The sequence below is a fragment of the Serinus canaria genome, chromosome 3, assembly GCF_022539315.1.
Source record: "Serinus canaria isolate serCan28SL12 chromosome 3, serCan2020, whole genome shotgun sequence".
Taxonomy (NCBI): Eukaryota; Metazoa; Chordata; class Aves; order Passeriformes; family Fringillidae; genus Serinus; species Serinus canaria.
The window spans coordinates 5,579,126-5,603,690 of NC_066316.1; the positions used below are offsets into that span (position 1 = coordinate 5,579,126).

Genomic DNA, 24,565 nt, shown 5'->3' on the forward strand with positions numbered 1-24,565 from the left:
AAATACACCTGAAGGATGATGCAGGGATTAGGATTGAGACAAATATGAGTTTGCTGGGTCAATTTTACTTTGAGAGACTGAGAAGCACAGGAGGCCCAAGGGATGATCCCAGAGGGTTTAACACAGAGGTTTCACCCTCCCAGAAATACAAGGCCCTTAAAACCACTGTTAATTTGCTGACATCTTTTTATTTTAGAAATGCCTTAGAGCTGTTTTCTTCAATCATTTTGGAATGTGACCTGGAACAAAGCCATCCAGGCTGAACCAGAGGGATAAACTCCCCACTTCCCCGCTGTAATAAATACCAGTTCACATAGAGATGAAACCATCTCTCATCAGGCAGGTCCTACAAATGCTGTGCCACAGACTTTCTGCTGCCTCCCTCCCACACAAGAAACAGTGGGGCAGGAAATAAGGAGCTGAAAAACAGGTTTCTGCAGCAGTGGAGCAGAGCTGCTTTGGTGGCTGACGCAGGATGACACGAGCTCTGAGCTCCGAGGAGGAAAGCGTGGATGCATCTGAGTCACCTTCCTCCTGGCAGCCTCAGCTGAAACATGAAATATTTTGCAGTTGTTGGTCCTGCTGCTGAACTTCCTCCTCTGCAAAGATCTGGGCACATTTTTTTTGTCAGTGGTACCAGGTGGGTTTGTGCTGCTGGGGAGCAGCTCTGGGAGTCTTGCCCAGGTGATGCTGCTGGGGGAGCAGCTCTGGCTCTCTTGCCCAGGTGATGCTGCTGGGGAGCAGCTCTGGGAGTCTTGCCCAGGTGATGCTGCTGGTTGGGTGTGTGGGAAGAGAGCCTCAGCTCCAGGAAATCATTGTGCAGTGCCAGCTCCACCCTGGGCACCTCCTCTGGTGAAAAAGGAGTGTTGATAAACCAGCCCTGTGATCTCACTGGGCCAGCAGGGAATGCCTGCCAGGAGGCTGGCTGTGGGAACAGGGCGTGGGTGGGGACTCAAATATTCCTGTGTCTGCCTCAGTTTACCTGAAAAAATGGGAGGGGCTGGTACACATGAGCTGCCCTGAGTGTGGGTGAAGTCTAATTCAGGCTGGGTGCAGAACAGTGGGAAAGCTGGGAGACTTCTTGAATGGTCCTGATGGTTTTAAAACACCCCAACCCCCTCAGTTTGGTTGTTTTAATGCAGAGAATTTGCTGGGCAATCTAAAATAACATGTTTATTGTGGTTCTGGCTGAATTGAGTGACTAAAGTGCAAAGCAGGTGGTGTAACAAGGTGGAGTGTCTCATGCTTATCTGCACCTGCTGTGCATTCAGCCCTGCAGTAATGGTGAAAAGGATGAAATGTACTTTTTTTTCCTTGCTTTTCCTACCCCTGTGCCTTTGGGATGCTTTAGTAGATGTACAAGGAACAGCTGCAAAGCAGAGCATGTTTTTACCTGCCAGCCACAGCAGCAAAATTGTGAAGTTGATGTTTTGTGAACACCAAATTACCCCAAGCTGGGACAATCTGCAGGGGATACAGAACAGTGTGGAGCAGAAAGAAAAGACCACAAAGCTGGGGGTGAAAAAAAAAACCCAGTAATAACTTTTGGAGCCAGTCTGAATCCTCCTCCAGTTTGTTTCTTAAATCTTGGCTTTCCTGGGATTGCCTCTGGTGGCAGTGTGATGGGATGTATGCAGTGGGAAGGCTGCATTTCTGAAGGCTCAGCTTTATCCAGGTGATGGAAAATAAAGGATGAATCTCAACCAGGGGCCAGGAAAAGTGAATGGGAAGATGTGTTTGTGGAACTCGCAGGCAGGGCTGTCTCCTGTGGTCACTTCACAGCAGGCCCTGTGTCACAGCCCTTTGTGGGACAGTGTGACAGAGGATTGCCATCACAAAGTGGGGTTTTCACCCCTGCTGATGGGAGGAAAATAATGATCCAAGGCATCACCCCTCCCCCTCTGCTGCTGGCAACGTGCCTCCAGCTTCTCCCATGGGACACCTTCTCCTGTGCTTTTCCTCTCAGGAGGATGGAAAGCTTATCTAGTGCTCTCATAGGGAGAGTATAGCTTTTATTTAGGCTTGGAATAGATTTCTTGAATAGTTTCTGGAGCACTCCTCTTTGACTTCTCAGTTCTCATGAGGCAGAAAAAAAAACAGTGTCACTGGCACATCCTCATTGCCTTGGGATCCCCAGTGGGGATCACAGAGCTTAACTAATTATAAAGCCTAGAGCTTCCCAAAATGACCCTTGGTACAGCACAAAGCTGTCACTGCCAGCTCCAGCTCCCAGAAATGAGCAGGGCCTGTAAATGACCTTTCTTTGCTGGGACAGGGAGATGAGCTGGCATCTGCTTGAAAAGATGGAAAGGAGTTTTCCAGCCTGTTGCTATCCCAGCTTGGCCAGCTGCTTTCCAGAAATCATTTGCTGGGCTGTCTGGTTTCTGTGCTTTAGCTCATGACAGGAGTGAGACTGTGACTCTTTCCCAATGTTTCTTTGTGCTGTCTTCTCAGACTCCTTCATCTCACTGCTGGTAGCTGAATTTCTAGCTCAGGGTTCAGGGGAAAGAAGATTTAGTAGCTAACAAGGCAAGTTTGCTTTAGTCTGGTCCAACATCCAGGTGCAATGTCTTCCTCCCTTCACTCAACCCTAAATTAACAGATCACCAGACCTAAAAAATATCATCTTGTGTCAGGTCCCAGACACTTGGCTGGATCCAGCTGCTTGCTGGCATCATGCTCTGGGCATGCAGATCTGTCCCAGTCCCTGAGCCCTGTGCCTCCCAGTCTGGCTGTTTGCTTTGGCAAACATTGAGCTAACTGGAAAAAAAAAATATCCTTGCTTCTTAGCAAGCCAAGTATGTGGGACTGTCACCATGATATCTGCTGAAAAATCTTCTTTGCCCAGGATTTTTTCTCCTGAAAAGCCTCAGAAAAGAAATGCAAACAATAATTATCTGTTTGCTTGGAATGTGGTCTAGAGGTTGCTTCCCAACAGGTGCATCTTGAATTGGTTCCATGTGACTTTTTAATTAATGACCAATCCCAGTCCAGCTGTGTCAGCTGACGTATTCTGGTACGTCATGGGTTTTTATTATTCACTCTTTTCTAGCTTTCTGATGTCTCCTTTCTCTTTCTTTAGTATTGTTTTATTATCTAATATAAATAAAATGATATATAATATAAAATGATATATAATATGATATATAATATATAATATAACATATCAGCCTTCTGAGAACATGGAGTCAAATTCTCATCTCTCACCTCGTCCTGGCACCCCATCAACACCACATGGGACCTAGATGGAAATTTAATGAGAGGATGTGAGGAGCAAAGCTGACAAAGCAGTGACCTCTCCTCTGGGCTGAGCCAGCCCCAGTCCATCCCCAGGCACTGGGATTAAGGATCACCTTGGTTCCAGCCCAAAGCAAATGGACACTTAGCCCTATCACAGGGCTGGGTTATTGGGATGCCAATTCCATAGCAGTGAACTCTGGGCTCAAGAGAAGCCTTGAGCTGAGCCAGCACAAAGAATCATTGAATTATCTGCAATTTCTACCACAAGCACGTGCCAGGGTCAGGGCTGGAGCAATCTATCCCAGTGTGGGGTTGGCCACCTGATAGGATTTAGCAAATAACTCATTGAGGAGGAGTGTGGGGTTTCTGTATTTGGGTTGGTTTCAAATGGAAAGCAATCTGCATCAATTATCCTGGCTGCATCCAAAGGTTTAGGAGGGGATTCTGGTGAGATCCCAGCTGCAGTGCTGCATCCAGCTCTGGGGTCCTCAGCAGGAGGAGGGTGTGGACAGGTTGGAGTGAGCCCAGAGCAGGGTCATGGAGGGGATGAGAGGGATGGAGCACCTCTGCCATGGAGCAGGTGAGAGAGCTGGAGCTGTTCAGCCTGGAGAAGAGAAGGAACTGGGGAGCAGAGCCCCTGTTCTAACTTAGAGCACCTCCCAGTACCTCAAGGGGCTATGGAAGAGTTGGAGAGGGATTTCTTACAGGGACATGCAGTGATGGGACAAGGAGGAATGACTTTAAACTGACAAAGGAAAGTTTTAAATTGGATATTAGGAAGGAATTCTTGGCTGTGAGGGTGGTGATGCTCTGGAACATGTTGCTCAGAGAAGTCTGACCTTGGTCCCTGGTGTTCTTGCCTTCTTCTAGGCATTCAGTGGTGGCTGGGAGCTGGGATTGACTTCTTAAAATAATGGAAAAACTTGAATCTATGAATTTGATGCATATTGAATATTGGCCATCCAAGCCTACTTTTTTTTTTTTTTTAAATATTAATAAGTAGACCTTGTTTGTCTGGTACTGACTTCCATTCCTGGGACATCCATACCAGAGGAGGTGACAGGTCAAAGACCTGTGATTTTAGGGCCAGGTGTTCTGAGGAGTTCAAGATTAGACTTTATTTACTGCAGACTGGTCAGACCTTGCTGGGAGATGGCAAGAGATCAGACAAGAGTGTCAGAATGATCCCCTTTGGCCCATTTGTCTTTCTGCACAAGCAGTGATGATCTTCTCTCTAAGGCCCTCTTGGCTTTAGGTGGGGTTAAAAAAAACCCAAAAAACTCCCAAGCATCAAAGTGAATGAAATTAATAAAGTATTTAAGAAATAAAATTGCTTGACAGAGGGTCAAGTGAGACAGTATGGCATGTCCTGGTGGATGGGAGGGAGGGAGGCAGTGGGGATGCTCTGACACTCCTGCCCAGGCAATGCCTGGCCACAAAAACTGCTCCAGGATTTCTGAGAGGTGCTGAAGTGTGCCCTGCACACAGCTCGTGTCCTCCATGCCTCATTACCCACAAGGTCCAAGGCTGTGTGGGGATGAGCTCCAGCTCTGTGTCTGAGCTGTGCCACGTGCCCACTTCTGTTTCAGTTCCATGGATTAACTCACTTTAGTTCTAGACATGTTGGAGGGAGCAGTCTAGGTGCAGCTCTGGCAGCAGCCAGGGGATGGTTCTGGGTCTTGCAAAGATGAATCTGCTCTCCTTGAGTGCCCATCCTTCCATCTAAATGACATGAGACTCCTAAACACTTTTCTATTACACCTCATTACCCAGACCCATGGCTCTGGTCAGGAAAAATTGCCTTCCAGCAGAGGGAAGAGATTCATTTTTGGTGTGAGCAGAGTCCATGCAGGTTTGACAGGAGGTTTTAGCAAGGTGGCAGGAATTAAAGGGCACATCCTGAGCTGATGAGACATTTGGTTATCAGGATGTTTAATGTCACAGGGTAAATAATCTCTCTGCACTGCATTAAGGGAGAGGCTTTCAGGGCATGCAGCTCTTGTCCATGACTGCCTCCTAATCCCAACTTCCACACTCTGCTGATTCAAGGGCTCCCAGTGCTTTTTGCAGAGCACAGCTATTTTCCAGTTAGGACTGCCCAGGGAAAGGGATGCTGGGCTGAAATGCACAATGAGAGGCCAGCAGGGGCAGTGAATCCCTAAGGCCATTGCTCAGGGGTGCTTATTTACCAAACTTGAAAATAAACCTGCAGCTGGGAGGAGGGGGAAAACCTTTTTCCAGGTTTAACCAGAAAGGAAGAGTTGCATTCCAGAGAAAGGATGCACATTGCTAAAAGACTGAAGTGATTCCATAACTGACAACAAAGCTGAGCCTAGAAGACCCTGATTTTTGGAAACACACTGAGCTGCTCCTCTAATGCCCTAATTTTAGATGCTATCAGCACCCACAGTGAGGATTTTTCTTTTTTTTTTCTGTGGAGGGATTAAATAATTATGCAAAACCAAACTAAACCCAGCAAATATTTGCAGTGCTGTAATTCCTTGGGCAGTGCCATGGCAGAAAGCAGTGCAACACTGAAAAAAAAGCTGATAAATTATGTTTGTTTAAACTTGCAATTAAAGAGAAACAAAACCCAAGCCCTCTTCATTTGGTGCTTGGAAGGGCTTCACACAGAGGGTCAAAATTTTTAGCACATCTTGAGGGTGTTCTCTGCCATCAGTGACAATTGTGGGGTCCTCCCTGATGAAAGGTGATGAGAACTTCATCCCCTCCACTGCTCTGCACCTTTCAAGAGGCCCAGCTCCTGCTGCTGTGTGATATTAGGGCTGTGAAGGTGACCTGCCCTGGCAGCAATGCCAGGTGGATGCTCCTGAGCACTGCAGGTTTGCCCCAGAAAATGCTTACTGCTGAGCCTGGTTCCTGGCTGAGAGGTTTTATTTGGGTGTTTGTCAGGTAATTCCTGTGCTTCACCTATTTTAATTACTCAGATGAATAATTAAATCTTTTATAGAGTTCTACTGTGAGAGCTAAAATCACTCTTTTAGTGCAGAGGCAGCAGCAAATGGCCAGCCCAGCTGCTGAGCTCCATCCTGGGGCTTGTGTCCATGTCCTGGGAGGGGATGGGTTTGCTGCTGGCCCTGCTGGCACAGAGACCTTGTCCTTTGCTGGGGTGTTCCAAGGAAAGGGAGGAAGAAGGGCCCAGAGTCCATCTTGGGTGATGGTGCTGATCCATGGCTGCCAAAAGGAAGGGAATCTGCTGGTTCAGCTGCAAAGCCCCAGATTACCAAAGATGGGAAGGGATGATGATGGATGAAGTGCAAAACCTCCCTGTTTTCTGTGCTGTGACCCACAAGCCTGATGCACAAAATGCTCATCAAATACAGAAATGAAGTTTATTCAGGCAGTTGTCTGTCCAGGGTGTCAGTCTGTCAGAGAAAGCTGTCCCAAAGCTGGCCTCACCAACCAGTTCTGTATTTTGGGGGGGTTTATGAGCAGTGTTTCCATTGAAACACCAGTTCAGCCCAGCATGCCTGGAGTCTGCAATTCCTGACAGATAAACAGCTCTCCTCTGCTTCCACCACTCTGGCCAGGTCTTGCTTGTCCCTCCCCAGACCCTCCAGGGGACACAAAACCTGCATCTGGCTCCATGCAAAGGTGCTGAGGGTGTAAGAAGTTCCACTCCAGGCTTTTTCCAGCATGGGATGCAGAAATGCCCTTTTGTGCTCTCCATAAACAGCAGCAGTTGGAGGCTGCAGGAGTATTTGGAAGCAGCATGGCTGTGTTAGCTCCAGTCTTATTTATTTCCCTGAGGGATCTGCTTTTGGCTTTGCTAGAGATTGGTGTTAAGGCTACATGAATGTTCAGGCAGCTCCAGGTCTTGAAGCCTTTGGAAAGGATCTGGTTTTGCTACAGCTGTGAGCTCTCCATCCTTCCAGAGGTCAGGGACAGACCCAGTGCCTGCTTTGTTCACAGCGAGGAAAAGGCTCTGCAGGAATTCCCAACCTGTCTGTAAACAGCTCCTGGCTGAGGTCCTGCCCTCCAGGCTTTGGTTGTGAAAGGTGTGAGAGAAGCAGGCAGCTCTGAAGCAGATGAGCTGTCCCCTCATTTGCTGAAGTGTTGGATAAAGCAAAGCTAAACCTCCAGGGCCCTTCCAACCCAAACCATTCCATGATTCTCTGACCTGGAGGCAAGGGTGCACCTGTCACCACATTTCTCTTCACAGAGAAAAGCCAGGCACAATTCTTCCCAAGAATATTTCTGGGTTCCACATTCTCTCAACCTCAGAGAAAGGAAAACCAGCTCTTATCTCATTTGCTGTGCCTGTGTTTGTGCCAAAGGAGAATGCAACACGGAGACTGTTTACCCACAGTGATGGTGTTCTGTGTGTGAAGTGTGTGTGTGTGGGGACTGCTGGCTGACAGTCATGAGCTCTGTGCAGTTGAGTCCTTGGCAGAATCAGCTTAGATGTAATGTAATATGGTATAGAATAATATAGTATAATAAAGTAATTAATTAGCCTTCTGATAAGATGGAGTCAGATGCACCATTCTGGCAAAAGTATCCCCTGTGTGCCCCCTGGCTGGAAGGAGCAGCAGACGCCTGCAGCTGTTCAGAGCTGAGTTTGTGCAGTCACACAGCCAGCCATGGTGTTCCACAGCAGAGCAGGGGCTTGCTCAGACCCAGGGCAGCATGGCTGGTCCAAGGGGAGCCAGCTGGGATGGGGACAATCACATCTTGTGTCACTGGATCAGCAAGGATCTAAAATAGAACATCCACAGCAGTGTCCTTCTGGCACTTGCTGTTCAGGGGAGCTGAGCCTCCAGTGTAGAACCAACAGGACTTGAAGGGTGGCCTGGTTTTCACCCTAAGGATGTGCAGCTCTGCACTGAGCAGGAGGCTGCCAGGACCCATTCCTTCATGTGTGTGTGTTTGTTTGGATCAGAGCAGAGGTGCCAGCCCTGCCTGCCAGGCAGCAGGGATTAGGATTCCATCCTGTGCTTATGGTATATGTGTCAAAACTAAAAAAAAAACCCAAAAAAACCCCCATTTATCAGGGACAAAGCACTGCTGACCAATTTCTCAGCCTCAGTGATGCTCATCTGGAGTGAACAGAAAGTCTGGAATCAATAAAAAGCCATATTTAGAAAGCTGAGGCCAGATTAGGAAGAACAAATGCACTGGAAAAGGCAGAAAGGGACAGAGCAATTATGAAAGGCAGAAAATTACACTCAACCTTTAGAGGCACAAATGGGGTGCTATGTCAGCAATTTAATCATCCATCCTATTTCCAGCACTGTGTTTGGATTAAAACCTCCCTCCACAGCATGTCCTGGGTAAATAAAGCTGGGCCAGGGGCACGTTTTCCTGCTCAGTGAGTGGGATAAATATAGAAAGATGTTTTTCACCTTTTGAGGAGAGCTTTTCCAAAGGAGGAGGAGGAGGAGTGGGAGCTCTTTGCCTACTCACAGGTAGTGCCTGTTGTGCACATTTCTCCCTCTGCCTTTTCTCCTTTCCTTGTTAGTTTTCCTCCCTGAAGGATTTTTGAGCTGTTCTGTGCCACCTTTCCTCAGGGGCAGAGCTGTGCTGCAGCCTCCAGCTCTGGTGACAGCTTGGATAACTCATGGCAGCTCCTAGGAGGCAAATGTCTTGTGTGGCTTGTGGGCTTCTAAAACCAGCAGTGAAATGCTCCTGCAAAACACCCTCAGCTTTCCACTTTAATTAAAAAAATAAAAAAAAGAAGGCAAAAATATTCTGCTGTAATGTTGTGCTGTGCATTATAGCCAGGAAAAATATAAAGGCTGGGAGAGGAACCATCACCTTGCTGAAATGTGGTCAGAGGTAAGGAAGTTGAGTCCCTCCTGTGCTCCTGAGCAAGGCATTTCCATCCAGCTGGCCACTGCCCAGACAGCACCATCCCACTTTCCTGGTCACACCAGCACTGGGAAATGGGAACTGGGAAATTGCCTCCCTGTGGGAGGCATCGTGTGTTTGCTCATGAGCTGCTTTAGCAGCAGCACTTTTATTTTCAGCTAATGTGTCCTAAATATTCAGTACACACATTCCTGCAATGAAAGACAACAACAACAAAAAAAATCTGAACAGCTGTTCCTTTGTTGTTCAGCAAAAAAAGAAAACCCAACTACAAAGCAGCTCTCCAAGGTCATATTATTCCTTCACAGGGTGGGGGGAATGGAGAGGCTTGAAACATTTCAGTGAGCTTGAGAATTTACTGTGGTGAGTTTTGGGATACGAGCTTTGCTGCCTTGAGATGAGAGTCTTGCTGAAGGACATGTAGCTGCCCTATTGCTGCTTGAACTTCTCCACAGAAATCCAGGAGCTACAGCCTGGCCCACCCAAATTGCAGAAATGTCCTGCAGTTATGGATGATCCCAGAGGAGATACCAGGAAAGGAGGGAACATTCCCTGTCCCCTCTCTGTCTGCTGTATTTCCTCCTTCCCACAACTGCTGCTCTAAGTATGATCTCCTAGTATTTCAGTCTTTTTTTATGTTTTGTTTGACATTTATGCCCTCTCTGGATACAAGAGTAATGCTTGTCTCGATATCACTACTTTAAATAATAATTTACAACCTGTTTTTCATACAAAGCAGTTGTGTCTCTTAACCTGATCTGTGCTGAGAGGAAAATCCAGCCTCTGGATTATGGGAGCAGTGGCGTGTGCTCACTGAGATGTGCCATCCCTCAGACAGATGAGTGGTCCAGAAATGCTTCCCAGGTGCTTTAAAAACCTTTCAGCCTTCCAGTTCCAATCCTAAGAGCTGCTGCAGGGAGAAACTGCTCCAAGGAGCAGATTTACCAGGGTGATGTGTGCAGCTGTGGATGGAGTCAGCTCATCAGATATTTCCTTGCAGCAGAGTGGGGAGGATGAAATCTGCAGTTTAACGTGCATGCCTTGGGTGTCAGTCTGCCTTCTGCCCCGTGGGGAGATGCCCAAGAGGAGCAGTGCCCTGGCATATCTCAGTTTACTTGACCTGCACCTGCTTTGGGGAGGGAATAATATTAATTCCCCTGTCACAGCTGATTATGTGTCCTGTTGCTTTGGGTTTTTTTTTTTTCATAAAATTAGGATATCAGGCTGCTTCTCCATCATTTTTTTGCTGTGTGCTGCTGCCAGCATGTCTGGCTCATCATGAAGCCAGCCCTCCTCCTACTCATTAGTGACAGGGAGAAAACCCCTCTGCCATTGCAGGCTCCTGTGGTCACCACAGCCAGGGAACAATATCCTGATTATTTGGTTTGGAGGAACCTGAAATTCTTTTGGGTAGTGTCACTATAGGACATGATGAAACACGATGCACACACACCACTGCTCTCAAGGTGACAAAGGGAAGTTTATTTTTGGACTCCAACATTTATAGATTTCCAAAAGTGACAGTGGGTTGGAGGGTGGCAGTGCCACCTCTCCAATGACACTGGACAAACCAACAGCCCATCAAATTTCTCCTCTTCCATAAAAGAATGCAAAACAATGAGTTATTTACAGAAAGTGCGTGAGAACGTTTGTTACAAGAATGCTACAAGAAACATCAGAAGGCTTAGAAAATCTTAAAAATCTTAAAAAATCAGGGTGGCAGGGTGGATAAAAAGTTCTGTGTTTTGTTCAGATCAGAGTTAAGGTTGCTTTTGAGGTGTGGGCAGCTTTGAGGTTGCAACAAGCTCTGTGTGCAAACCTCAGTGTTTAAAAGAGATCCTGTGGAGTCCTTGAGTCCTGCTGGGGTTTGGATGCTGACCATCCAAGGAGCACCAAGGACAGGAGATGTGTCGTGGCTCAGTGCAGAAGAACCACGAGACACTGACCCTTGCCCATGATAATTTGTCTTCTTTAGGACTTCTGGGCAGAAGAAGAGGGCTCAGAAGAGGGGTATTTATGGATCTGTAAGAATTTCTGGGTGAAGCTTACCCTTATATGAACAAGGAGGTGAGGTCCTCCTGTTTGAGCATCATTCCCTCTGATGCCCAAACGTGACACTGCACAGTGGAGACGGGGCTTGTACAGAGATGGGCTCTCCTTTCTGAACCCACTTGTGCAGAGAATGGGCCTAATTGCTGAAAAGATGCCCAGGGTTTACATTTGGAGCAGTGCCTCAGGAACTGATGGGGATCAGCAGAGCTTCACAGGAAAATCTGCCCAGCACCCGCTTGCATTTGCCTGCCTTCAGCAAGTTAAGTTAATGCTAATTTAAATTCTCACTTAGGCATCTGTAGGTATAATTGCATAAAGCACTGCACATTAAATTACATCCACACATGGGTTTGGATTCAGAGTCTTCTGAAAGACTCCATATGTTAGCCTGTTTCCAAAATGCATTGGCCACTGAAGACCCAGTGCTGCTCTGCACCTCTATTTTGCTGGGAAACATGATGATCTAACCTTACCCTGAGTTAATAACACTCTGGTACCAGTTCAGTTCCCACAGCTCTCCCATGTCAGTGGGAAGCAGCACCCTTAACATTTTATGAACCATTTTACTGATGGAGTCTATGGATAGCACAGGTTGGTTGGGATGGGTAAATAAAAACCACAAATTCATCAGAAGCTTAAATCTCAGTTGTAACATGCTGTAATCCATCACTGCAGCTGTGCAATGCCTGGAACCAGGCAGGATCCTGAAAGCAAAGCCCACCTGAAAGCAGAGCCAGAGGGTCAGTCTCATCTGCACCTACCTTGTTTTTTGGACACCACAGTTGCTGGATTACTTTTTTAAGCTTTATTTCACAAAGTACAACCTTTAAAGAGAAACAATTCCTGTCCCTTGGGGCTCCCAGGGAGGACCTGATGTGAGTGTGTCCCTTGATGGCACCAGCAGCATTCCTGTCCCCCCACCAAGGGGTGAGGAGACCGGTCCTGTGACACAGTTGAACAATTCCCTTGTGGGGGAATTGTGTCTGCAGGGACAATTTGCAAGGGGGAAGGTTGTTGTTGTCATTGAGCACTTCCCACCCTCGTCCTTGAGAAGCTGCTAATACCTAGTTTTGGGTGTCACATAACTTCAGTGGCCTTCTGCTCAGCCTGTGCATGCTGCTCTCAGCACTGAGCTGTCTTAACACTGCATTAATGTTTTCTCCTCTTTGTGCATGTGTAGAATTGAAATCCCTCTTGGGGAGGAAGCTTATTCCAAGTAAATTCCTAAACAATCAGCTGAAAAAAACCCCTGAAATGTTCTTTCACTTGAATTGGAGCTCCCTGCCAAATGCAAATGGATGGAGCCTGGTGCTGGAGCTGAGCCTTGAAGGAGGAATTGTCTGCACAAGGCTTCTCCTTCAGTTTTGGGATCCAGGGCTGACTGCAACCAAGCCTGGTGAAAGAAGTGATCATAAATACACCAAGTTTCTGTGTGGCCCATGAAAAATAAAGAGCAGCTTTGGCCCAAGGCAGGTGTTGTGGTCAGATCCTGTCTGCTTTGCTGGAGTTTTTGGCCTCTGGGGACCCTCTTGTGTGGGGCAGGAGTTCTTGCTGCCAGCATCTCCTGCTGGGCTGCACTCCCAGATGCTCCATAATGATTTTTGAGGGTTATCTGCCTTCACTGGCCAAAGATGCTCTGCTAAGACCCCTCCTCCTTCAATTCTTTCAGGTCCCATCAGCTTTCACAGCCCTGTATATTTTTAAATCCTTTGACACTTGAAACACTGTTCCCCTGGAAGGCTTTCTCCTAAATCCCAGCTCCCAGAAGGCCCAAGGGGACAGTGTGGGCAAAGGGTGGAGCTGTTCTGGGTTTGCTGGTGGTGCCTTGTAGTGAACAGCGTGTTCAGAGGTGCTCTGCTGGTTCTGCCTATCACTTTGACAGGCAAGGAGTGTGCTGGGATATGACAAATCACTAAATTGTCACTTCTAAATGCTGCTTGCAATGAAAACATTGTGTATAAACCCTCCTAAATGGTGTTAAATTTGTCTGCTGTATTTCTTCCCTCCCACCCCCCCACTGCTGCTCTAAGCATGATCTCTTAGTAGCTCAGCCTTTCTTTGTGTTTTGTTTGACATTTATGCCCACTTTCCCCAGATCTCTGGGGGTTCTTTTTGAAATTTGATATTGATTTTTTTTCTTGGTTTAAAAAAAACCCCTCTGAAATACACACACACACAAAAGAAGCAGGTCTCCATGGCTCAGCCCTGAGTGGTGAAGGAAGAGCAACAGGAAGGGTGGTTTGTGGTGATGGAGAAAGTCTCTGCAAGGCTTAAAGGAGCATTCCATTTCCACAGATGGCTCTTCCTTTTTTTTTTTTTTTTTTTATGGGTTATGGTGCTGGGAGGATCTGGAAAGAGTGCAAGTCCCTCATCCCAGGACGTCTTGTTCTTTCAGCTCTTGGAGAGCACAGTTTTAGATTCATCCTCCCATCCTCCAGTCTTGGTGGTTCTGCTGTTTTTTTATTTCCCTTTCTGGACCCTTTTCCCTGCCCTGATTGCCCTGATGGCTGCAGGGGATGTGATTCAGGCACTCAGTGCTGCTCTGTAGCTTCTTTACAGAGCTCAAACTGCCTGGGTCTCTCACCCTCCTCTCATAGCAGTGGCACAGAGTGAGGCACATGGCAGGGCAGGGGTTTTATCTGCTGTTTTAACACCTGAGGCAGAACCCCAAGCACCTGCTGACCATGTCAGGCTGCAGGGCAGCACGGTGACAGCCACAATCCATCTGACAGGAAAAGGGTTTAAGGCTTCTAACAGCACCATGGTGACTGAGCTGAGCCAAACCTGGGCCTCCCTTAATCCCTGATCTGTGTAAAGCCCTCTTCTGTGCTTTCCAGAGGCTGGGATAGCTGGAGAGGTTGCTCTCCACCAGCACAGGGTGGCAGCTGTGGGCTAAAACTCCCTGAGCTGCTTCCCCAGTACGTGCTGGGGTCATGAGGGATTTAAAAGAAAAATTATGACAATGTCTTTGTCAGTCTTCCACGCTCACTTAAGCTGGCTGTTGGAGATTTCTAGTATTTTTTTAAAATAAAAACCAAATGCTTTCACTTTATAAATAAATATGCTATGATGAAGGCTTCAAAGGAAGGATGATTAGTTACCATCCAACTGTTGCTAAATTCATTGGTGGCTGGTCCATACACTGCATTTGATAATTTTTGATTTCTGTTTGATAATTATTTATCAGCCATCTGCATCAGCATCATCTGCATGACCCGTGATGGCCAAAGAGCAGGAGGGAGAGAAAGGGGTTAAGCTGTAGGCAGGAAAGGGAAGGCAGAAACCAAGCAGCAAACAATTGGCACCTGGGCTCCACTGAAGACTAAAAGTGGAAAAAAATGGCTTAATTGAAAAATCTGCCTATTGTGTGTGCAGTCTCCAAGGGGAAACAAACAAACCCATTCAAAGGAAAGGGGAAAAAAAAGGGCAAAGATTTAAAGAATCCTGTGCAGAACTGGGGGGTTTAACTCTTCCCAGTCTTGGGCAGAAATATTTTTATAACCAAACCATCTCCCTTTTCAAAGCATTTAGTTGGACTGAGTAATTTCCTAAGTCCTCCTAGCATCTTCCATCACTAGCTGGAGCTATTGGAGACTCCCAGGGTAATGTTGGATGTGTTTAAAACCCTGGTTGCGCTGGGATGAGTTGGGGGATGATCCCTGATGTCTATTCATTTTCATGGGTACCATAAAAATATGGATCTCAGTTTTCCCTCTCACTTCAGTGCTGTTTGGGAGGTCTCTGTAAGTTTCCTAGGCATGCCTTCCCTATGCTTAACTCTGGCTGTACCTCCAGTCCTTCCCCAGCCAAGGTTTCACCTTGATCTTCCAGAAAGGCAGCCCGTGGGGGGAGTGATGGTATTAGAGAAGGCTTTTAGCTAATTCTATTTGAGCTTAAAGGCTCCACAAGCAAAAGAACTTCATAAACCCACATCCACTTCAACGTGAGACACAGCTCAGCCCTGATGGCACATCATGGAGCAGCTCCAGCAGGGAACAGCCACCTCCTCAAGGAACAGAGCAGGAATGAGCTCAGCGTGGAGGCAGCAAGGGCACTGCCAGCACAGCAGCTGATGGATATTTCAGGGGACACAAGTGAGTGGTGGCTTTGTGGCGGATCACACCAGCCAATGTCCCATGTGCTCCTGTTTACCAGCAGCTCCTGTGATGTTTGGGCATCTGCTTCCTTTGCTAATGCTGCTCCTCTAAAAAAAAAAATAAATGGGAAAATGGATCAGTTTGCTGTCACACTTATTTGCAATAGAGCAAGGGGTTCTCTGTTAGGAGGCTAGGTTGGGCACAGTGTATGGCCTGAGCATGTATTATTACCTCCATCTATTTGCTTACAGCTCTAGAAAGCAACAGGGAGAGAATTAGGGTTGAGCTTATGGGTAAAGCACACCACAGGGATGCTCCAGCCCCAAGGAAACACACACACTCAGGAAGCTGAATTCAAACCTAACTTAAGTTACATTTTAAAGAGAAGCCCAAAGTTGCTAAGACGTAGAAAATGCAAAAATAAGCACCCGAACAGCCTTAATTCTTTCCTGAATTAATGTTACAAGTGGAAATGTTAATTTGGGATTTTTCTCTTTCATTAGTTAGTCTCCAACCAAATTGACTTAGTCATGGTCACTTGTCTAATTAGTGAGGAAGGAAGAATTAGGGCTGTTGGCTTCAATCAGGAAATAAAAATAAAAGTGTTTTCCACCCTCAGATATCTGAGAACAAGCTCTCTTTCCAGATCATGGGGCTTGTCCTTCTCATTCCTCTCCCCAGCATTACATCACCCCTGACGCTCTCTCTCTTCTATGATACTTTCTGGCATGCTAGTACTCATTAAAGAAAAGAAAATGAAAAATTCACACACTTGGATTCTGAGACATGAAATTGCTCTGGATAACAGTGCAATAGCTGTCCTTTTCCCTGCTGTTGGCATTCCTGTGGCACGCCGAGGTTTGGGAGCTGTTTTGCCTTTAGCGCGTACAACGGGCAGGCAGAAAACTGACGCTGCCTGCACTGCTTCCCTGAGCTTTTCAACTTTGCTCTGCTTCCTCTTAGTGAGAAATGAAGGTCTGTTTGCTCTGCAAGGCCACTGTCTGCAGGGTGTCACTGCAAGGGGACCAGCCCTAAGCCTCCCCAAGCCCTCTGCCAGAGGGCCAGGCCATGCTGTCTGCGTCGGAATCGGAGCTGAGGGCAAAGAAACTCATTTGGTGGGGCTTAGGAAGCAGACAAGTCTGCAGTTTCTCATCTGCTGGAGTGAGGCAATCAAGCTTCAAAAGCCTTTTGCTTCCCATATTCCCATATTTATATAATTCAAGCTGTTGTGTAAGTAGAAGAGCCCCTGGATAGTCAGAGAGCTGATTCCACTGGCTTTTGGACCAGAGTCAAGCACAAGATGAGTGTGACACAATTGAGTGTCACAATTTGCTGGGCACAAGAAGGCAGGAGTCTCTTTCTACAGTGCAGTTCATCCCTATCCCTGGGAGTGCTCAAGGCCAGGTTGGATTGGGATCTGAGCAACCTGGTCTAGTGGAAGGTGTCCCTGGCTGGATGGGAACCAGATGATCTTTCAGGTTCCTTCCAAATCAAACCAGTTCATGATGCTGTGCTCCCTGCACTAAAGCAGGTGGGCAGGAACGGAGTTCTTCGCTCAACCCCAAGAGGTTCACAGCCTAAACTGTTTCACCTTCCTGTTAGCCCACAGGAGATTTCCAAGTGCTTGTGCAGTCCAAGTGCTGCTCCTGAATCTTTTGAGCCCCTATGTGTTGGCATCCTTGGGCAGGGAGGCCCCAGCTCTCCTCCCCAGCTCAGCTGGCTGGAGCCAATTTAGTGCTAATAACTCCAAGGTTGTGAGTACAGGCCATCCTCTCTAGAGTTGCACTCACTGATGTTTTTGGGTCCCTTCCAACTCAGAGTACTCTGAGATCTCTTCTTGCCTCTTTTTGAATGCAGCTCAGTCTAGGGCCATTTAAAGACACTTCCTTCATGCTGGAAGAGAGAGTGAGCAACTGATGTCTTCTCCTGCTCTGTGCTGCTAAGGATTGTGCTCTCCCATTGTGGTTGATCAGGTCTGAGGAACAACTGAGACCTCAGGGCAGGAAAATGGGCAGCCACTGCCTTTGACCTTTCATTGTTCTCCTCCAGGAGCTACAGCTGTGGGAATGAACGAGCTGGCCTACAGTGTTTCGACAGCTGCTGTTGACAGGGGTAATAAATGTGATTTTTAACTGCTTCCTGGGAAAAGCCAAAGTGTGTTTCATGCAGGATGTGATGCACAAGCTGTGGTTTCCTTGAGAAACCCATGACCATAACATGGAAGTTAAACTTAACAATGGGATTGTGAGAGAGAAGAGTTTTATTTGAGGTTTAAGTGCAAAGCTTCAATACAGAATTAAGTGGGGCACTATTAGAGCAGCTCCCTGCAACTGCTGACTGAAATAAAGACAACCAAGAGCAAAAGCAGAAATAGAGAATTTTTTTAAGTACTCAATAAGCTCTGAGCAAGAATAGAGTGTTATAATTCTGAAATAAGAAGACTTGTGTCAGTTCATCCTTCTTAAAGGTACAAGCTGTTGGAACCATAGGTTTCAGGAGACTCTCAGCTTTCCTTTTTCTTTAGTTTTTGGGTTTTTTTTAAGACTTGCAAGTTTCAGGATTTTTAGGAAAGAAGCTGCAAATGCAACCCCAATGCATGCTGGAAATTCTGCAGCACGTCAGAACAAATAAAAGGCAACTCAATTGGTTATTTCAATTCAAGTCACAGCACTTTCAGAGGCTTGTTTTGGCACAATAAATTAGCTCCTCTGTGCTTTTTCACCTTCCACTGAAGCAGTGGGAGCTTTACAAGTACTGTTTTACAATACTCAAACAACCTACTAACGCTTTCGTTTCCCATCAATTTGTTGCCAGGCACAAAGGGCTTTAATAACAAAATGATTGATGACTCTATTTAAGCAGCACATTAGCCTAATGATGTACAAAAGTGCAGCAGAGTTGTTAGCTCCTGCACAAATGGGCCCCTCAAAGAGTGGCCCAGCCTGATGTCCAAATTTAAAAATTTTAAGATACTTCTGACAGAAACATGGAAAGTCATGTAACTCATTTTCTGTGTGTTCCAGGTGGGACACACTACATTTTGCAGATAAATAGTGGGAAAATAGCTTGTCATGCCAGAAAAATATTTGTGAGGAATTATGTCCATATCCTGGTTTTCAGCAAGAGTAGAGGTAATTTCTTCTCAGGCAGGTCCAAGACACAAATAAATGGCATTTCCACATATGAAGAAACATTTCTGTTGAGTGTAACTTTGGAGTTTTTCCCCACATTTCTATGGGGCCATGCTCTTTACCATGCAGACTGCCAGAGGCATGTTTAGAAAAGCTGTTCTGGTGGCAGCATTCTTCCACCTGCCTACATGGAAAAAAAAATCCATTTTTTGTTACTAGGAGAATTGGAAATCACTGTTAGCTTTTACTGTCTGGGGCTCAGCTCTAGCAAAACGTGGGCCAAAATCTCTGCAGGGGTAAGGCAGTACAGCTGCCAGCTGAGCCAGGTGAGGCTCATTGCTTTATTTGATCAAATTAAAAGATATTTTGCATCTCACACCGAATCTGACAAAGAGATTTGCAAACAGGAGCATTAAGGATGATAAAAGTAATGCATACAGACACTTATTATTATTATTATTATTATTAAGTAATAAATTAGGCTTGTGCTGCCAGCACAGCACCCCCAGGCTGAAGCTGACCCCAGACCTGTCCTGGTCCCAGTGAGAGAACACAGAGCTGATATTTGTGTGGTGTGAGCAATGATCACCCTGAGAACTGACAGGGGGCCCAGCAAAGAGCCTGCCCTACCTCCTCCAGAGCTTTCCAGTCCTGTAGAACCCTGGGAGCACACTGGGTATGGGTACCAGGCAGTGCAGGAGAAGGGAGACTGTCCTGACTGAGGAGGGATGTCCCCTGTGGGCATCAGTCCAGCCAGAGTCCATAGGGATCCTCATTCCCACAGTTTCTCATGCACCTGCACTAAACCATCTCAATTTCTTCCACTACACCCAGATAAGCAAACTGGACTTTTCATCATATCCTTGAAACACCAAATAAAAATTGGAAGATATCTGTCTGTAGGTGATGAGTACAATTATATCTCCCCTGCTGGTTCTCTGTTTTGACTTTACTTTTTTTTTTCCTAAAGGAAAAAGCATCTTTCACTGCAGAAAAGCCTGTCCTTCATTTAGGGAAGCCAGCAGCTGTCAGAAGAGGAAAGCTGAAGATTGACAGAGGAAAGACACAGCAAAAGTGCTCCCAGAACATTGTATAAAAAAAGACAATCTTAAGATGTTGACCTCTTAGAGAAGTGTGTAAAATCAAAGAAAAAAACAGCAATGAAAATGTTCTGGTTATTCCCTAAATGGAAGGACTGTAGATGCTGCAAGGTATCCTATCTGAGAGCTTGCAGTTCTATTTTTCTTGTGATTTTTCCTCCTGAACAAGAAATCTGGCACTTTTAGAGGTCATTCTCCTCATTTCTGAATCTCCTGCTCTTCTTTCCTCCCATCTCCCTGGCCATATTTTGGTCTGGTTTTATTAAATTATTTTGGGTTGATAATTTGCAAGGGAATGGTGCAGTTGCATTAAAATTCTGACCATGAGAAACCACACATGGTTTTATCATTTAAAACCAAATAACTAATAAAAATAATAGTAATAAATCTGTTCCATTTCCCCTCCTTAAATTCTTATAGCCTTTGAATTTTTCCTCCTTTAATATTCTGTCTATATTCCTGTTTTCTTCCAGACCCTGCTGTTCAGCTGTTACTGAAACATTGTCTTCAAAAACACCAAGTGGGGAAATGTTGATTTGTTTTGATCTCAGGGGAAATAATGTAACTCAGCAACAAGCCCACCAGCAGCAGCAACTCTTAATACACAGCAAGACAACTCACAGAGAAATCACCTTGCTCCTGGGCTGCATACATGTATTTAATTGCATTTAATTCTTCAGTGCTGGTGTAACTCAGTCATAAATAATTGGGAGTTTTGGTTCACTGGCTGAACCAGAGGAGATTGGAGGGAAAAAAAAAGTCCCCATAAGCCATTTGGTTTCATTTTCAGGTTCATTAATCCTCTTTGTTAATTGGCCTTTTAAAATGAATTTTGAGAGTTTTATTATGAAATGGACCAAAAGGTGGTTGCCCCTCCAGTGGCTTCCCAAACCAGCAGGAGAGAAGAGGGAGCAGGTTCAGGGACCATGGAGCAGCTTGCTACAAAAAGAGACAAATCTTGTCCTAAGGTACAAGGATACTGTAAGAAATAACATTAACAGAAGAACTCTGTGGTGCCAGAACAAGGTAACCAATACAAGAATAGAAATAGGAACAAGAAAGACTCTGAGCACTTGCTAGAGCATGTTCAAGGAAGTTTTCCTCCATGCTTTTTAGTCTCTGGGGACATAAGGACTCCCTCTGAGACAGCCTTTGAACTCTGTCTCCAAAAGACAATGCTGAAAATCAGCTTTTTTTTTGGGTTTTGGACCCTTTGACTTTCACTTAACACCTTAGTCTGGCATGTTTGAGAAGTGCAGAAGCTCCTGAAATTACTAGAGGGACTTCAGCTCTTTCTCAAGCTCTCTAGCTTTGGCTAAAGACAGCAGGAATCAAGTCCCAGTGGCCAACACTTCCCCACCAGACCCCAAAAGAAGTGGCACTGCACTCACCAAACAGAGAGGCAGCACCTCTGGCTGCCACAGGCATCACTGACCCTCCTGAGACAGATGAGAAAAGGTTAAAAAGCACCTGGAGCCTAAGGATGACAAATTCCAGCCATAAAGGCTGCAGGAGAAGCACAAGCTCTTGGAGTTCTGGGAACTTGATACAGAAAGTGTGTCTGGTGGGAAAGGCCTTGTGAGAACTGGCTGTGCCAATGAAAGTAAGGGATTTCCTTGGGGATGGGGAAAGAGCCAAGTGTGTGTGGTGAGAGAAGCTGGTCAGTCCCTGGTAGGAGATGGCAGCACTCATACAGGAGTCAGCATCCCTCTGCTCATATAATCCTTTCCTCCCTTGAGATGGGCACTGGCACCCACTTGTCCATACATTTTCATTTGGGAAAGGGCAATGACCATTTGGTTAAGCCTGAAAGGGTTTCTGGCCCAACTCTTGGCAGGAGGGCAAGGCTGGGAAAGATGAGGAAAATCATCTGTGTCCACACACTGGACTGGAAATCAGCATTTTCTGGCTGCACTTTCACAGCCAGTGTGACCTGACCTTATGGGTCAAGGGGCAGACAAAATTCAACACCATCTGCTATTAGTTAGTTAATACTTAACCAAAAAATTGGGGTCAGCAGCCTCAATGAGCTCCAGCTGGAGCTGGAGATAACAGATTTGCCTTTGAGAGGCATCCCATGCCTGAATCAACCCAGGGGATGTTCTAACCCCACTGGGGATATTTGGGATGTGCTGAGCTGATCCCCCTGGCTCTGCTTCATAGAAATGTCCTGAGCAGATGTGGATGCATCTTGGGATGTGGATGCATCTCCCTCCAGCTGGTCCCAGTTTGGGTGCCCAGTTTCTAGCCCATATAGCTGCAAAACACCTGGGTGCTTGGCCATGTGCTGCAAGGATCTCATCCTGCCTGCCAAAATCTTCCAGCAGCTGCACAGGCCAATTTTACAAGTCAGGTGTTTGTCTTTGACAGGCAACTCTTCATGTCTTTATGACTGGACATTATTATATTGTTCTTTCATTTGATAACTGCTGCAGTAATGGCTTCCATTTGCAGTAAATCTTGTGTGCTATCTTTTTTCCCCACTATTAAACATAAGATGATAACCTTTGTGGGAGGCTGCACACAGAAATTCAGGGAAGCTTTAAGAGGTTGGGGAGGAGGGGAGATGTGGAGGGGAAATGTGGTGTTGGCAAAGTGTCTGGTAGGAAGATGCTTTTGGAGGAACTAATTATACCCTGGAGCGCTCGGGAGAACCTTCCCAGCATGCAAGTTCAACTGGAAAATTAATATTTAAACTGCTCTTCGAGTTAGTAAGTCTTTGGAAAGCACTGCTCAGTACCTGGAAAATAGGCCCATGACACAGGAGCAGATGAGTCTGGATGTGACTCAGTGCAAACACTTGGCTTTTTTCACCAACACCACGGAGCAGAGCCCATCCCAGTTTAATGGCTCTGGAAACACCAGCTAAAATCCTTTGATCAGCTCTCCCCACCAGGCAGCTGGCTGAGTTTTACCTTCCCTGCCAGTGCAGCCCTTGGTTTGCCATAGGCAATGCTGGATCTTGTCCAGAAACCCGGGCTGGGACAAGGCAAAACCCCAAAGCAGTGAAGGGATGTTCCAAAGGCTTTCTGTGCAGCTGCTCTTGGGCTGTGGCTCAGCTTCCTCACGAGCTGTTTTGCACAGGTTCCATTTGCACAGCCAGCAAAAACCCAGCAGCACCATGAGCTTGGCACCTCAACCCCTCTGTTGGAAGATGGTGTTGGTGCCCCAGTGCTGCAGACTGTGCACAGCCAAAAAAGACTGGGCTGGAAATGCAGGAGGAGCACCAAAAAAAGCATCAAAACAAATGTTACTGAGTAGAGTCCCCAGTTTGGGCCCCATGGCTGCCTCTCAATCAGAAGTGTATGTGCAGAAAAACCACAGAACCACAGAAAGGCTTGAGTGGGAAGGGACCTTAAAGGTGATCTAGTTCCAGAACTTCACCTTTTAACTCCTGTGTGTGCTGGAATTAAAGCCAGAATATGTTTTCCTGCTATGGGATTTTGAATTCAGGCTGCAGAATAACCCCCTCTGTGGAAACCCAGGGCACAGGGAATATTTCTCTGTCTGCTCTGGGGTGCCCTGACCCCCAGGGGAGCACTGACTTTGACCCTCACTCAGGGAGAAAGTTTCCTAAACTCCAGAATAGACCAGAATCCACTAAAGTGTGAAGCAGATTGTAGAGAGCAGTGTAGGTGTATCACTTGAGTGGGAAATTTAGGTTTTGGAATTTTTAGTATGTTGTGGACGGAAGCAAGATGGAGGGCACAGGGTGTTGTCCTGGGCTTCTTCTCCCTTCTTCTTCATGGGTTTGGGTGGCATTTTGTAATTGGGTGGAAAAGTCCCCATTGCAGCTCTTTGGGATCAGTTATTGGGTTAAAAGGGAAATAACCAAGGCGTCAGTCATTAATTGGACAGTTTGGCTTTAAAAGACCTTGGAACAAGAGGTTGTTGGCCATTCTTGCAGGGCTTTTCCAGTGCCCTGAGCCTGGTGTGGACAGTGTGCAAAACTTCAGATAACAATAAACAAGAACCTGAAGACCAAAAAAATCCAGTGGGTCTCTCTTTCCTGGCACAGAACCACTCCAGGAGGGTCTCCCCCGACAGGGGAACCCCTGGGAGGGCCCAGCCAGAGTCCCAGAAGTCGGGGAATCAGCAGCAGGTACCCCAACACTCCTCTAACCTCGAGGAAAAGGCTTCTCCCCACAACCTGCCCTTCTAAATTACCCCCATGCAAAAGGGGTAATTTTACCTTCCCTCTGCAAAAAGGATGGAAAATTGCAGTGTTTTCCTGCAGCCTGTTTAAGTTCACTTCAGACAAGGATTATTTTGTTGGCTTCCCAAGACCCAATTAAATGATCATTTACAGACTGTAATTTAAAGTGTGTCCTTTGCTGGTAAAATCCTAAACAGCTATAAAGTGAGTGTTTGTGTGTGTGTGTGTGTGTGTGTGTACAGTCATTACTGCTGATGTTTGGTTTAGTTTCCATTTTAATAGCTGAAATATTAAAATGGGAAAAGCAAAGTGCTGATTATCCACAGATATGCCCAATTTCACATGGTGAAGGTATCTGCTAGAATAATGTGTATATAATACAGGCAATGAGTGTTCACTGGAGACTAAAGCTGGAACACAGCAGCAATTCCAGAAATAATTGTTTCTTCAGAGGGAAAATAATAAAAAAAAATCCCCCAAACTTGCCCTAAAGCTTCAAGCAAAGCTTTTTGCTATGCTTTTAAAAATAAATGCTAGCAATGCATTTTAATTTCCCACGTGCCTACATACACTGGCATTATGAGAAATCCCTTATTTATATGATAAATCCTGAATAATCCTAGGTGCTGGTCCTGAAAATGCTCCATCCCTCTTGATTGTTTCTTCAGCAGCTCAAAAATAAAATGTTTTGGTGTTTGGGGTTGGGTTTTTTGTTTTGTTTTGTTGTTTTAACCTAGCCACCCTATGAGCAGCAGGACAGGACCTGCAAGGAAGGATGTATGGCAAAATCTTCTGGTAAGATTGAGTTTATTTGGGAAAAAACAAATAAATGTGATGGGGAAGGGTGTTTCTTCCCTCTGGCTGCCTGGTTTTGGCCCTGGGATGAAATGTGGCTGCTGCTGCTGCTGCTGCATGAGGAGTTTCTCCTGTAATCTGTTGGGTTTGGGGGTTATTTAT

The 24,565-nt window shown here is 46.2% G+C and overlaps 1 long non-coding RNA gene across 1 annotated transcript; it reads left to right on the top strand.

The window, feature by feature from the left end:
• Positions 1-455: 455 nt before the first annotated feature.
• On the top strand, positions 456-20,095 carry LOC127059404 (uncharacterized). The gene is made up of 4 exons (XR_007777158.1): positions 456-640; positions 17,271-17,333; positions 19,323-19,563; positions 19,926-20,095. It is a non-coding gene; the product is annotated as an uncharacterized LOC127059404 (long non-coding RNA).
• Positions 20,096-24,565: the final 4,470 nt, after the last annotated feature.